The sequence below is a fragment of the Venturia canescens genome, chromosome 5 (assembly GCF_019457755.1).
Source record: "Venturia canescens isolate UGA chromosome 5, ASM1945775v1, whole genome shotgun sequence".
NCBI lineage: Eukaryota > Metazoa > Arthropoda > Insecta > Hymenoptera > Ichneumonidae > Venturia > Venturia canescens.
The window spans coordinates 11,253,627-11,268,688 of record NC_057425.1 but is presented as its reverse complement, the minus strand read 5'-3'; the positions used below and the strand labels follow the sequence as shown (position 1 = coordinate 11,268,688).

The 15,062-nt window shown below is 42.4% G+C and overlaps 1 long non-coding RNA gene across 1 annotated transcript; it reads left to right on the top strand.

Moving 5' to 3' along the window:
• The first annotated feature begins 6,801 nt into the window (after positions 1-6,801).
• Positions 6,802-14,162, top strand: LOC122410748 (uncharacterized). The gene is made up of 2 exons (XR_006261010.1): positions 6,802-6,930; positions 13,198-14,162. It is a non-coding gene; the product is annotated as an uncharacterized lncRNA (long non-coding RNA).
• Positions 14,163-15,062: the final 900 nt, after the last annotated feature.

Genomic DNA, 15,062 nt, shown 5'->3' with positions numbered 1-15,062 from the left:
TTATTTTTTTCGTCAATAAATTGACTCGATAAAATGGCTATTGCCAATAAAATGAATTATCATTGGGGGGTGGTGTCGTCAGCGAATGAAAAGGATTTTTTCCCGTGCGAGAAAACCGGAATAATGATTGTTCCGGTTTGTTAGTCTTACTGGGAAAACAATATTTGTTTTTATTCGTTATGCGAGAAGAGCTGACGTCGAAACAAATGTTGGTTTTGGGAGTTTCCGTGGTTATCACATCCGCCTGACGGGCGGAAGGTCCCCGCTTCGATCCCGGCCGGAAACATTATTTTTTCATTACGTTAAGCCGAAGCAGGTATTTGAGTGAAAAAATAAGCTGATGGAACGGGGGAGAACAAAAGGGAGGATTTTTTATCGTCGGACATGGGCGGATTTTATGTGCGTATTAATATTTATGCGCCGTCCGGGTTAACCGGCGCTCTGCCGGGCTCCTTGAGCTCGTGCGTGCCTCCCCCTGGCTGGCCCGGGAGAGGGTATTCGAGTTTAAAACAAGTGTCGAGATCGAAGAGCTCAAAAACAAGGCAGAAAATTCACTCGGGAAGCCTAATTAAAAGCCGCGTGGGCCCTGGAACTCGGAGGAATCCCTTGGAGCTCGGATTAAGGTAAAGGGCGTTGAGGTTCCTCGCTCATAGAGCCCAAATACAGGAAACTCTCATCCGAGAGCAATCATGATTCTCACCGTTTTCTCTCTCCCCCCGACTTGATTGTTAATTGCACGAAAAACGGGAAATAAGTGTGTGGGTAACTCGACAACTTTCGAGGGCTAAGCAGCAGCCGGCCCCAAACGAGATGGGTCGAGTAATCTCGAACGAGGTTAATCGTCGATTCTGCTTGCGGATCAGACACCTGCTCTCAAACTGCGTAACGACTCGTTCGAAACTCAAATGGCTGTAGAAATATCGGCAGATAAGTTTCGTGTCGCATACACGCGAGAGCTCGGGCCCAACTTGTAGCCAAAGTTCAGTGATGAACTTGGTTTTTTATGAGACAGTTAAGTGGTACTCGAGGCATATAAAAAGAGGGTTAATGCAAGATTTAAGGTGCTCGAAATACACTCGTCGAACGCCTCGTATGCGAAAAGCGATGAAGAAGCTTGTGCCTTGGTTAATAAGTGCGTTGAATGTGGGTCGAGTGACCTCCGAGTTATCCCTCGAGGTCGAAGTAAAGTCGAGTAATTTGTTGGTCCAGTGATTCCTGAAGGGGGCGAATCCTGAGTCGACTCACTGCAGGTACAACATCGAAGTAATCTCTGTCCTCGAGTTTCTGCTCCATTGATTGAAGATTGTAATCTTGGGCGAATAACCATAAAATGATATTCCTCGCGTACGAGCATAACTGAAAACGGCACGAGGAGGGGCCTGGACGAGACGAAGTGGAACGGTGATTCTGTATCGAACACAAACTGAGATAAAAACAAGAGCGTATAAACACGAACGTACACGGATGAATCGCCAAGATAAAGTGAGAGAACGTGGCCGAAGCACTTACCAAGCCAATTGCGGTTAGAATGGTGAATAGTCAATATACTCGATCGGGAGTCGATTAGCTCCGATAAACGGTGCTAACGGGTTTCGTACCGGAGGAATAGAAAGCACGAGAATTCAGTGTGTGTGTGTCTGTGTGGAGAGGGGTTCGCAGGAGAGAAGCGATGAAACTAAATGCACCTCCGGATGCCCACAAAATGGCCCAATTAACGAGCAGTTTGGAGTCTCTCGTCATTAATCGATTGTCGCAGCCTCTACGGGGCCTCGAACCCGAAATAGGTAACTCGGCGCGGTGGTACATCGAATCGAAAATCTTATCAGTCCTTGAAAACGAGGATCACGCTTATCAGCCTCAGCCTAAACGTATCTTCATCTTTCCACCTCTTCCACACAGCCGCGTTTCTACCTCCATGTGTCGTTTACCCTTTCGTGTGTTCTCCTGTAATTCGGATATTCATGGGCCACGGACAAGAGATGCGGGGGAGCACCCTGCAGCGTAAGCTGCGCTCCGTTATCTCTCCCAACAGGGAATTTGCCCAAAGGTCTCGCTCCATTTAACCGGAAGCAGATGTACATTTGATGTAGATGCGTTATACGTAAGATGTGTACGCGCAGCTCCACGTCCTCGCCTCCGTGTCCATTGATCCTTCAACAGTTAAGCCTTTGCTCAAAGTTTCCGTGAGCTTCGGTCCGCATCGATCAACCGCAGCCGTGTCCGAGATGCACCGAATTATACGCTGCTTGATTATCATCTAGAACTTGAGACAAGCAGTTGTACTGTCATTGTAATTTATAACCGAGTCATCGGAGTCAAAATAATTGTGGATTTAAGAAGATTCGTTACCTCGAATCATATCCGTGGATGAAAAACTCGCTAGAGCTTAATAATTCGCAAAGATTTATGAGGCTGATTTGGTAAAGAGAATAATCGATGCTCTCGTCAGACGTTGCTCTCTTCTCGAGTTAACAAGTCTCGAGTGGCAGCAGCGAACAAGAAAATAAAAAGTGGGAGTGAATTTTTCAGACGCGACTCCTCTTCGGCACTGCTTCGACAAAGATCGTGTCCCTAATCAAATTCCATTTGGAGTGTGTGCCCACACACACACGCACAGCGAGCAAGCGAGTGTGTCTCAAACGTACGAACGTAGTTAAAATGTTAATTGGTGTGGCACACGGCAATAGAGGTCGTGTTCCGTGTCGAGACTGTCTGTGATTATACACCCTCTTATAGCCCACCGCAACTTGTGCCGTGGCTGTGCACTTCTTCAACTCGCAGTTGCCCCGACTAGCTTGCTGCCGAGTGCATAGGAGAGTCCATGCTCGGTGCCACTCTTTCCTGTCGACGTGGAACAAGAGAGTCAAGAGAGCCAAGGCTTTGCGAGGAAAAGAGAGAGAGAGAGAGAAAGGGGGACTCGAGGAAGGAGCAAAATAAGAGAAACCAGGAGAGAAAGAGTAGTGCACGTAAGAGTGAAATCTCGAGTCGGGCGAGCTCTCCTCATTTGCACCGCTATATCTGCGCGCGCTTGCATTCATCGAAAACGAACAAGCTCCGCCGGGCAGACGGAATGAGAAACGGAAAATCATACATCCAAATGTCTCCGAGCTCTCGACACTTTTTGCCCTCTGTAAACGCAATTTTACGCCACTAATTATTATAAACTTGTTTTCTTTACTAGCGATTTTATCTATAACCGACTATTTGTCAATGCACTTTACAAATTATCGGTAACATTGACGTTCGATCATAATCCACCTGATACCGACATTCTTCATTCTATTGCAATTAAATTCAATCGAATGAGCCTAACCAATGGCGCTTGACTCTGCGGCCCGGAGGGAGGCTCGATTTCCAACGAAATGAGTGAAGCTCGAAAAATCGAAGCTCGTGTCCATTTCCCGAATATTCGTTCCAACTTCAGTAGCCAAAGTGGAGTCCCAGAACCGAGTTTGAACCGAGTGAATGAGCTTGCCTCATCTTCCCACGGAATTAAATTCACCGGACGTCATTCTAGACGTTGCGGCAAAGCGAAGTGACGCGTTATCAAGATCCGGTGAAATCGTCATCGATCAAATTTCCCACCGTCCATATTCGTCGTTTCTGTAACAATTTAAAAAAATCTCATTAACGCAGAAGCCTAGCAACGAGCGCATCCTCAGATGGCGTTGTTTTCACAAGCCTAAACTATTTTCCGAGATTGTACCATCGCAAGGCCGCATCTTCAGACGCGTACCGAACTATTTAGCCTTTTTCCATTTTCAGCGAGTGTACGGTACTCCGGAAAAACGAAAGGACGAGCCAGGTGGATCCTGCGTCAGGCTAAGAACGCAATAACAATGAATTACGAAAGCTGAGAGCGGTGCGGAAGGAAGAAGGACGAGGGGGAGGCTGCGACGAAAGGAAAGTCGAAATGTTGGCTTGTGCATCCACTATGGGAGTACTTTTGCCTCGGTAGGTTCATATGGCACACAACGAGTTTATTTCCTGCGACAAGGACAAATAAAGTCGGGGGGGGTTAAGGGGCGACGGAAGAGCAGGACAAATGTATGGCCCTGAGAAGGGAGAGGACGGGATTTAAGGTAGAAGCAGCGAGCACGCCCGTGTGGTGTATTTTCATTCGCGAATTACTTCGTATCGCATGTTCGTCATAATGCAGAATTTATTTCAGGAAAAAAATAAGTCGGTACGACGAGGTACGACGCAAAGTGACGTGACGCGAGACCTTCCGCGGCTGGAGATGAAGAAAAACGATTACGAAATCCAAAATGACTGATGTTCGGAGAAAAAAACGACGAAACTCGCTTCGCGAGTCAACTTCCAGCCGGAGAAATTCGCTTTTTCAAGTTTATTGAAAAGAGGAAACGACACAGCGTGTAATTACGTTGGTCTCCTCCCCGCGGAAAGCATATCCCCGGTATTTCGTGTCTCTTATTCCGTTTTTATGTTTCATAAACGAGGAAACTTGTAATGGATTTTTCTCTCGAATAGTTTTTAAATTAGCGATTTTTCAACGCCATCTTGTATGAGCCATCGGGCGACTCGTGATGGGCTTCATTAAAGTTATGTCCGTGATAAATATAGGGAATGCTGGAATATTTCCGGATAGCAGAGCGCCCTAGGGGCGAGGGGGAAGCGGAAGAGCGAGAGAGCAGAATAAATATAGTGCCGAGGGTCGACGGAATTGCACCGAAAGAGACCATGGGATGATACGTGCTTTATCGTCAACTTGGATTTTCGAGGATTCGCCTCATAAATATCTATATACATGGGCGAGTGTGCGCGAGCAAAAAGAGATTCCGTTGTGCGATGTTTGCCCACAGGAGCATTTTCAACGAGAGCAATCGCGACTCGAAGCAGCTTTCTTTCTGAAATATTTCTCTTCCGAGGGAGTAGAGATAAAATAAAATAAAAAAAAATAAAAAAATAAAAAAAACGGGGTGAAAAGAAAAACAAGAGAATAGAAAAAAGATGAAAGGATGGAGAGAGCTTCGATAAAACGCTCGGAACAAATGAAAAATCAGATATGAAACGGGAAAAGGTTGAGTGAATAAGTGAATCGATGTACGAGAAAATTGAAAATGAAAAAATTTACTGAAATAATCGAGGTTGATTCGTTCGCTGAATGAGCATTGATCACGATCGAGCAGCTTTGATATTTCGGTGATAAAGAAGACAATGGCAAGTATTGTCTTCCCTCCCCATCGAGATATCGGAAGGGAAATGGAGAAATTTTGTCGCGGAGTTTGCATGAGCTGATAGCAGCACAAAAGACTCGCCTTAAACTCCTTCCGAAAAGCATCTCGAAACTTAATATCGTCAATTTGTCAAATTCCCGAGTGGGTAAAGCACCGGGTTACGATATTTGTAAGAGGAAATAAAAACATTATCGAGGAGGGACGACGCGGAGCAAACATTACGAGCCCTTAGGAGAGTTTAAAAAAAAAAAAAAACAAGTCCGAGAGTCAAGAAAAAGAGGCGAGAAAAAAAAAGAGGGCTAAACTGGTTGACGCTTGTAATATATCGCAAAAAGTTGTTAAGCCTCGGCCCGCCCCCTGCGCTCTTTTTCTTCAAGGGGATAATATAAAATCCTTGTACACGAAGGGGAAATTCTCTCATGACAATTCGGGGGATGCCCGAGGGCGAGCGTGTAAAGCAGCCTGAAAGAATCGTTTGCGTCACCCTGTGGCTCATCTTCCCAAAGCTTCGGAGATATACGTATATAGAGAGAGAGAGAGCGCGCGGGGTCGAAGGCTTGAGAAAGATGAGCTGTGCGCATATAGATATACATTTATGTAGTGCCTTTTCGTAGCTTACCTTGCTCACTAACTCTCATCCTCACTCGTATTCTCTCCTTATCCCTAAGAGTTATGTCAATGGGACGAGCCTCGAATACCGAAGAAAACTGATCTTGTTTGTCAGTGTCTTTTCTCGTGCGAGCGTCTCCCTCCGTTCGTTTGGACTATTTCTTTCCCGCTTGCTTTATTTCTCCTCGGTTCTTTGATGAGAAAATACAAGCGTGGAACACACCACGGGCTCTATGAAGCAGGAAAAAATGATTCGTCTTCGAGTGAGAAAATACGAAGATAAGAGCAAAAATAAACTGAATATTGCGAATGGTTTCATTCCGTAAGAGAATACGATGAAAAAGGGGATGACGATTGTTCAACGACCCTAAAAAAATTGGACTTGGACCGGTAGAGATTAAATCGTTAAATGCGTGTGTTACACTCGAGCTTTTCTCCTGTTCGCCTTATATCCGTAAATGATGTCCGTATTATGAGCCCGTTGAATAATTTATCGTGAAAGGAAAATAGGAGACAGCGGCAAAATAGGTTGGGGGAAAATCTCACGAACGTTATGAGGAAAATTGTGAGAGGAAGAAAAGAGACAGATAGACAGACAGGCGGAGGGATAAAAAAGAAAGAAAAACGGAGGAAGAAAGAGGAATCGAAAGTCGAGTGTGCATAAATCGCGCTTCTATATATCCCCAGGGGTGCAACTCTTGCCGTTTTACAAAGCATTTCGCTATTTACCGTTCGACTGGCATAAGGAAAAGTGAGGGTGGTAGATTCTTGGAATATAACGACGTAAAAGAACGGATCGTTCTTTATCCTGACGTCATGTGCCACAAATATATACGTAGATTTTAGTGTATTTGTTGTATCGTAAGGAAGAGAAATATATTTATGTATGACTACCGCAATAATTATATCATATATATATTCCGTTGCGCAATTCAATTCACGTTTAATCGTGCGATATTTCATTGTTACCTCAATTGAATTCTTCCGCTCGTCACGTTCTCTTGCCGTCCCCAATTTACGGAAGGAACTCGCCGAGGAAAAAATTCCATCTTAATTAATGGCGCGGACCGCCATTTTTTCCCTTTTCTTTCACGACGAAGAAAAATGAGGCAGCAAAAAAGATGTGAGTCACTTATTCGTTTATCTGATACACTCAACTATTCACTTGAATTGGACGAGAATTAAATATCGCGTCAGTTTTGCTCGCCGCTCGCTCGCTTTCGGAAACAAAAACAAACGGTCAATTCACAACGATAAAGTGAAAAAATATGGGATTCTATACGACTTCAACGTGCCGCGAAATTGGCGAAAAATAAGAACCTGAGATACCCCAACGTCCCCAACAACACACACAGATGACACGAAACATAACCTCGCGTGAGTCGCGTGACTCTCACTATTTAGACAGAGGGCGCGCGAAAACGTCCAGTCCGTCTCTACCGTCCCATTAGTAACGAGACTGTTGTTCTTATTCGCAACCCTCCTGTATACTTTACGTCGAATTTGTCTTTCCGTGCAACACTCGTGTTCTCTAAATCGTGAGAATCCGAGAACTAACGATCGATATTATATATGTGCGAAAAAAAGAAAGGCCCCTGCGTGAGCTGTTTTTCGTTGAAATATAATTGACCGCTGCGAACGTCGACAGCAAAAATATACACGGAATAAATTGGCACGTATCAACGGGTGCTTGTGAAAAGTATTTCCCTCGAATCGTAAAAGACGTCGGACTTACTTATTATTTTAGATTCGTGGGCAAGATTTCGAACGAATTGTGAATTGTGACGTTTCGCTTGCCACAATATGCGCTCTACACAATAAATCGAACGTTAAGCTTGTTCTCACGTGTTTCATTAGACGAAGGATAAAAGTGTCATGAAAAGTGAAAAAAAAACGACTCTCGACAAACTCGTTCTGTGCAAACGTGACGCTCCAATAAATCATAATGATTTAACAAACAACTTAATATCAAAAGGATAGTAACTCATTCGTTATTGCCCCGAATGATTGTGCATAAATATCAAAACCTGAGATTTTCGTCTATATTTCCACTTGCAACCGACAAAGCATTCATTCTATCTACAAAAGTGATGACCGAGACTCTATCGAGTCTCTTGATTTGAAGCGTGTCAGGATGACAGTGAGAGTGGTGTAATGTGAACCCCAAATTTATTTTCAGCCAGTGGTTTCGTCGAGTTGTGTACTGCCAGCGTGTATTTGTCAAAGTGTTTCAAAATCGAAAATGTTTTCATCGTGTAAAAGTGAGGTTAAAAAATTCCGCGACAAGTTAACGTGCACGGCAGTGGAATTCAGCGAACGAGAAATAAGTAGTGTCAAAAAGATTTGTTCTTTCGAAGCAGTCGGGGAGACAAGGCTTCATGACCCAGACTTACAAGTGAAAACACGATGATCGGCAATAAAACGTCAAGAATCCAGATCCGATTTGGGTTTCAAGGCGATAACGCGAGTTTTCTTAGCATTCTGTATTCAAAGTAAACGCAGAGATTCGGGGATTTGAAATGCTAGTAGCGAATGAAGTCTACTGTGTTCCTGCGAGCTGCTGAGCTGTCTATACATTTATATATTCGCTGTTGTACCGCTGCAGAGAGAACTTGGCGTTTCTCTACCGACGTCGGGCAACCGCATCTACAACGCCCTCGGGTTACGTCTCTCTACCTTCTCCCTGTAATTTACATACGTAATTAAGCTTCCAACTTGATATTCTCGTATTAGCGATGCCAGTAGCGCCACCTCTGTTTGGCAAGTACGCTATCCCTCCTGTGTCATTCCTCTGTCTCGCTCTTTCTCAATCTCGTGCTATCGCGAGTGCTGCCACTGGGTACGCGGCGGCAACCGTTTGTACAAAATAGTTCTGCACAGGCTTCTGCTCCAACGCGAAACGCCCTCCCTAATTGATATTTGAAATACACTGACGAATGTCTAGAATGATATTCGAGAGCGCAATTGACGTGAAAAATTCTGACACATGCTACGATATTTCTCTGCATTTATCAGTAGTTTGGTCTTGGAAGCAATGAAAAATCGGTCACGATCGTCATTGAGGAGGCGTACCGTTGAAATGCTTGGGAATAGAGCAATAGTGCATAGGACCATTTTTGTAGAGCATCGAATTTCCTACAAAAAGTTCCTCGAAGATTTTTTTCTGTCGTCATTAGTTTCGGCCTGTGCGTCAATCGAAAAACTAGCTGGAATTTTCGATTTACAAGCAACTTTTGATGCGGTCAAATGGAGCCAAATAATCAAACTTGATTTGTCTACTTAGAGAACTGAATTCTGGGGTTCGAAATCAACGATGGCGGTACCAAACGACACAACAAATAGCACACAATTATTCCGCAAGCTGTGATGAATGAAAAGTATACATGGGACTCCAGCCAAATATTCTTCATTCAAAATTTACCACTGAAAACTGATGGTTCGGGACGAGGATAAAGTGGGAGATGAATTAGTATGTCTGGTCCAGTACGAGAACCTTTTTCACTGAAAAAGTGTGCTTCGAATTTGCGCTAATTCAAAAATTAGCTTAATTAAAGTGGAGTCTGTTTGTGTTATTTCTTCATAATTAAAATTAGCTTAATCTAAATGACAAAAAGTAAATCTGGCTAATATTTAAAAATATTTCTCGAAGGGAATGTGCCCCGTGATTTTCGAGGAGAAAAACGATACGGTCGGGTTAAGGGCTCAGAAGAGATAAGGATGAATAAGAGTTGGAAGGGACAGAGCAGGGAAGAGGGTTATTGTTTTGAGGGAAAATGCCTCGCGTCTGGCTTCTCTCCTAGCCCCTCTTCAGACGGGGTCGCCTCCCGTGTGCTAATGTAATATTCAGAAGCATAGCTCGTGGTTATCCTAATTAAAATCTCCGGACATCAAGTTCCTACACTCTTCCTCCTTCTTTTCTCCCCTCTATCTCTCATATTTCAAGAACGTAGCTTACTACTCGGCGCACTATCGCGGCGTTGCTTCTCAAACGCCGGATCTCGCTCTTCCAAGGCCTCCGGAGTTTTTCCACTATTTGTCAGCTGGTCTCTTCTTTTTAAATAAACAGAATGCTTCGAAAAAGGGAAAAATTTAAGGTGGATCGTGCCCGTAGGATCGTATTTTATGGGTGTCCAAATTGGGTCGATTTTTACTCCCTAATTAAAGATAAAATCACTTTAAATTAATGTCGCAGTTACTAATTCAAAATTGTAAATACATTTTTTCAACTTATTTTTTGGCGAATAAAATTATTACAAGCCATTGATTGATCGGGGATCCATCGCTGGCTGGACCCAAAATTTCATTCGTCCCTGGCTATAAAATACTGCAGTTTTTTATGTAAAAAATCGCATTGGAGAGCGCAAAGGGAAATGGATCAAGAAAAAGGTGTTGATTAAAAGACAGAAGGCTGTGACAGGAATGATTCTAGCCAAGGAGAAACAAAATGCAGGAATAAGCAAATGTGAGGTTGACGAGTGCTCATTACCAATTTCGTTCAATCTTTAACGTCTTACTTGTAAATTCAGAATTTGTAAACTTTCAGAACTCTGTAAACTTTCAGACTTTCTCAAGAAAATCGTTTCGTGCATGAACTACCTTAATAAGGAAATTCGTGGCTCCATTAAGAGCATGGATCAGTCGACTAACCTCACCTCGAATTTTCGAAATGAAAATTCTCCGCTGTCGTTTGACTAATCAAAAAAAGGCTCTGTCAGCGGACGCGGAAAGATGGCAAAAATACGCTGACAGGGGCTTTTTTTTATTGATCGAACTGTGTCGAACATATTCAATTTCGAAAATTGCAGCTATCTCTCTCGCACTCACGGTGGCGAGATAGCGATTGCTCCATTACCTTAAAAATCGAGCGTCATTCACTTTTACGACGTTGGCTGTTGAAACAAATGAAGCGCGATAAGAAAAAAAAAAAAAAAAAACTGAAAAACTAAACAATTCTTTTGACGCAACGAATTTTCTATTTCGGTAAACTGTGTCGCCTCCACGGTACGTTAATTGAAATTTATGCTATAAAAATGTTAATTCGACACGAAAAATGCTCGAGTTTCGCTCTCCTTTTTGCAGCCTCGCTGAAGCTATTCAATTAAAATCCTTTCTCGCTCAATTCTTTACGGAACATCGAGCAGAGACGGCATCAATTTCTATGGACGGAATATCGAGCATTTTTTCTTATCAAATGCTCTCGTCCTGCATAGCAGAGAGCTTCGTATCAGCGCATATTAATTTAAACTATATTTTCGGTAAATATTGTATCCCCGCGGGGAAGCTTTTCAAGAGGAACTTTAAAAGGAACGATACAATCTTGGTACTGAGGATTCCAAATTAAAAATTGTTTGTGCAACTGATGAAGAATCCCGGCGAAACATTCCACCGGAGCATTGTTATCCAATACATTTCGTCGAAATTCATCGAAAAGCATACATTTTTTCAATCAAAATATCTCCTTATAAAGAGTGTACACACTTCGGGCAACGCTTAAAACACGATTTTCATGAAAATGCAAAAAAGCAATTTACGGAAAAACAAATGACTGTCATAATGGACGTAAACTTGAACGTGGATATCGCACTCACGAGTCTCCATTTGATTTAAAATCCACACAATATCGCACCTTTGTATACAACTCGTGTATACCTATGTAATTTTATGCAAATCAAGATGTTTACGCGTGTACTTTTCATACATAAATATGCATACGTACAGGGTGTCCGAAACCGATCTTTCCACGTTGATATTCCCCGATATTCGAGCAGTCCAAAGAATGGACGAAGCCAAAGTGTTACGAAGGCAAAATTTTCATAGGTATCCAGGAATTATCACAGTTCGAAAGCTCCTTCGAAGCTCGAGGGCGATTTTGTTTTCTTTGATGCAGAAAATGCCGAGGTTTTACGATTTGAGTGTTCCAGTTATTCAGTCGCCAAAATGAGACGACAAACTAGTTGGGTTGAGCCGTTAATGGGGTATTTTACAGCATGTAAGAAAAAATATAAAAATAAAATAAAATAAAAAAAAAATAAAAAAACGTAAAAATGTAGTATTTAAATTTTGAAACTCAATTTTAAAAATCGTCTTTTTTCATCTGTTTCTCAATGTCTAAAATGCCATCTGCCATATTGGATTCCAACGTGCCGTCACTCTGATGGTAAACAATCTAGATTTTGATCGTATGCTCTGTTTTATTTTGAAATTTTACAAGTTATTATCAAGTTTGTTGCAGCACGGTTTTGTGCAAGCAGAAAGTACAAATCTACCAATGGCAAATACCTTGATGATGACAATGAATCCACAATTTTTGTGGATTTTTTACACTTGTATTATCGCATTCAGGCACAAAACTCCAATGATATACGTTATAACTCATTATTTTCACAAATCTTGTTGGTACTTGGTCTTTCGCAGTCGTATCGTTTACCAACGGAGTGACGTCACGAACCGAAAGAGCATGGCGCGGCTAGCGTTTCCGCGCAAAAATTCAAAACCATCAATAAAAAGTAGTTTTTAAGACACTTTTCAGTCTTATAAAATTAAAATTCTACTGGCTCATCACGATCTCAGGATTAATTAAAAACATTTTCAAGAAAGGTGTTTTTTTTTTTTCTACTCTAAATTTTTGTAAATATTTCGGAATCCACGATTGTACGTTTGAATATTTGGTTGAAAAGGTAAAAATGGAACACGTTGTATGAATAAATACATAACAGTACATAGAGAAAGACGCGGGGAGACAGGAAGCCTGGTAACGCGAGGTCCACAAAGTGTCACAGAGAGGGAGTTCGTGTAGATGCATTCGTAATTATGTTTGAACGGTCCATAGGGTGGGAAAACGTCCTCGTGCGCATAAAGCGCAAGTGAGGAGGAGGCGAGTGAGAGAAAGCGGGAAGGAGAGAGGAGCAGGTTTGTGTATTTATGAGAACATCACCGAGTGACAAATTAGAGCGTGTAAATTGTAAAACTTGGCACGAATTCATCCTGGACTATGGGGGGTTCAGAGAAATTTCTGAATGCAAAGAGGCTCGAGATTCTCCGACGTGTAGCACTTCCCAAATGCACCGGCATTCATCGTTATCACATCATACTTTGGAACACACACACACACACACACACACACTTTTTCTCATTCTCAACGCAGTTGTGTACGGACGTCCGCGTCCTCGACGATCACTAGGGTTTTTAGAATCCTCATTTTTTCCTCGCAGCTTCCACGAAGTTTCCTTCACATCCATTCAACTTCCATAAACCAGTGGAACGTCAGTTAGAAAAATCCCTCAAAAAACTGCCCTCGAGTTGCGTGGAAATATCACATTTCTATGAGTTTATACGCACGAAAAAATGAACGATTTTCATGGAGGTTTTCATTCGTTTCTTTTTTTTGCAGAACACGTGAGAATCTACGTGGAACAACTCTCAGTCATTTCGCCGGCTTCAATTCGCTTCCCAAAATGAATAAAAAGCTTCGATCGACTGTGCCCGTTGAAAAAACGATGAATTCGAAGAATCCTGACACGGATCTCTGCTCATTTTCGGTACGGATCTGCGAAAGAAAAAAGCGTAGTTCGAATGAAAATGGACCAGGGATTTGCAATGTAAAAGTCACGTGGAATGTCTGACGTATTAATATATACGCGTACATATTGGAGTATGCTGTACCGACAGATCAAACGAACGAGTCCCCCATCTCGCAGCATTCCTGATTGGGCGATTATATGAAAATTCCTGTAACGAGGAATTCCCCGAGAAGTTTGAACTCCGAATTTCGGCTGAGAGACAAAGAGAGGGTGGGAGAGAGGGAACGAATGACGTGGGGGGTGAGGGAAGAGCGAGGGAGGCGTGGAATTGAATATTGAGCAATGAAAAATAGTGGAGCTTCATTAAAATTGATTATCTCAAATAACGCGAACTCGTACGTTAGAGGGATCGAGTGCCTGCGTCGCGAATCGAGTCTCAAAGTTTGAGTTGCAACGAGGAAAAAAATGCTTCAGAAAATAAATATCCATGAAAAAAAATATTTAATATGAGGGATATTAAATTCTCGAGATCTTTTAAACGTAAATATTTAATAATATAGCTTTTGCGCGCAGGAAAAAATTCTAAGGGTCTTACTGTCAGATAAAAGTTCGTACAGTTCTTAAACTAACGATTCCAGGATGGCTCAATCTGAGAATAAAGAGGGGAAAAAAGGACGAGAGTACCTACGGCACGAGCACCAGCAACTTGCTGCATAAATCCGCAACTTCCTTATACGCGCGGAGAGTCTGCCATGACTTTATCCAAATACGCACACTGACGTACCATGTAAATCTATATTCGTACATGTAAAATACATAATATATAAGCTACGGAGCTCGGGCTGCTTATAAAACTTTTCTTTCAGTCGCCTACACTACTGAGAGATTATTTAAGGGTTTATATCGGAATATGAACCAATATTCCTGGATAAACTCTTTCTGCAACGTCCATGATTTTTTCGTGTACAATTTTTTGCATGTCAACGTCGATGGCGCTATGAAAAAGTGGACGAATTCATGAATTTTGTTTCTGTTTCGTGTGCAACATTCGCTGATGACTTTTTGGCCCAGTTTCGTTGGTACGAGTGGACGCGAATAAATTTCGACGTCAACATCCGCAGGAATAATCGTCAATGAAGTTTATTAATGGGTGGGACGTTTGAACGCGACAAGATACGAGCTTTGAATGGTGAGGGTTTTTTTTTTATGGATAATTGATGAGAATAATTATTTGGAACTGCTGGGGGCACACAGTCCGCTTAGGGTGTGACGAAAAATGCATATTGTTGATTTTAATCGAGTCAAAATGGGCCCGTAAAAATTGGATAATTCAGTGGAGCGAAATTGAAATTCGTGGGGCTGGCAACGTGATGATATTTGCTCATTTATGATTCGCGCGGGTCTTTGTCGAGGAATCCTCGGGGAATATTAGGATTGAGAGTTAACATGGAAGCTCTCGGATAGTAGGTTGAAAGAGGAATAAAAAGTGAGGGAAAAGAGAAGCAGCGTCGTCTCAAGAAAACGAAAGAAAAACCGAGCCAGACGATTAAAATTACAAGCACCAATCCCTCGTGGTCTTGTCGTATCTCCGTAACGATCCCGGTGAACAAGTTGAAAAAACGCTAGAAAAGAAGGAGAAAAGAATAAAGAGAGAGAGAGAGAGAGAGAAATAATTCGCGCCCGTGAAACAACGAAATTGAAGAAAGAACGACGGGAGAGCTGAGAACGAGAAAAA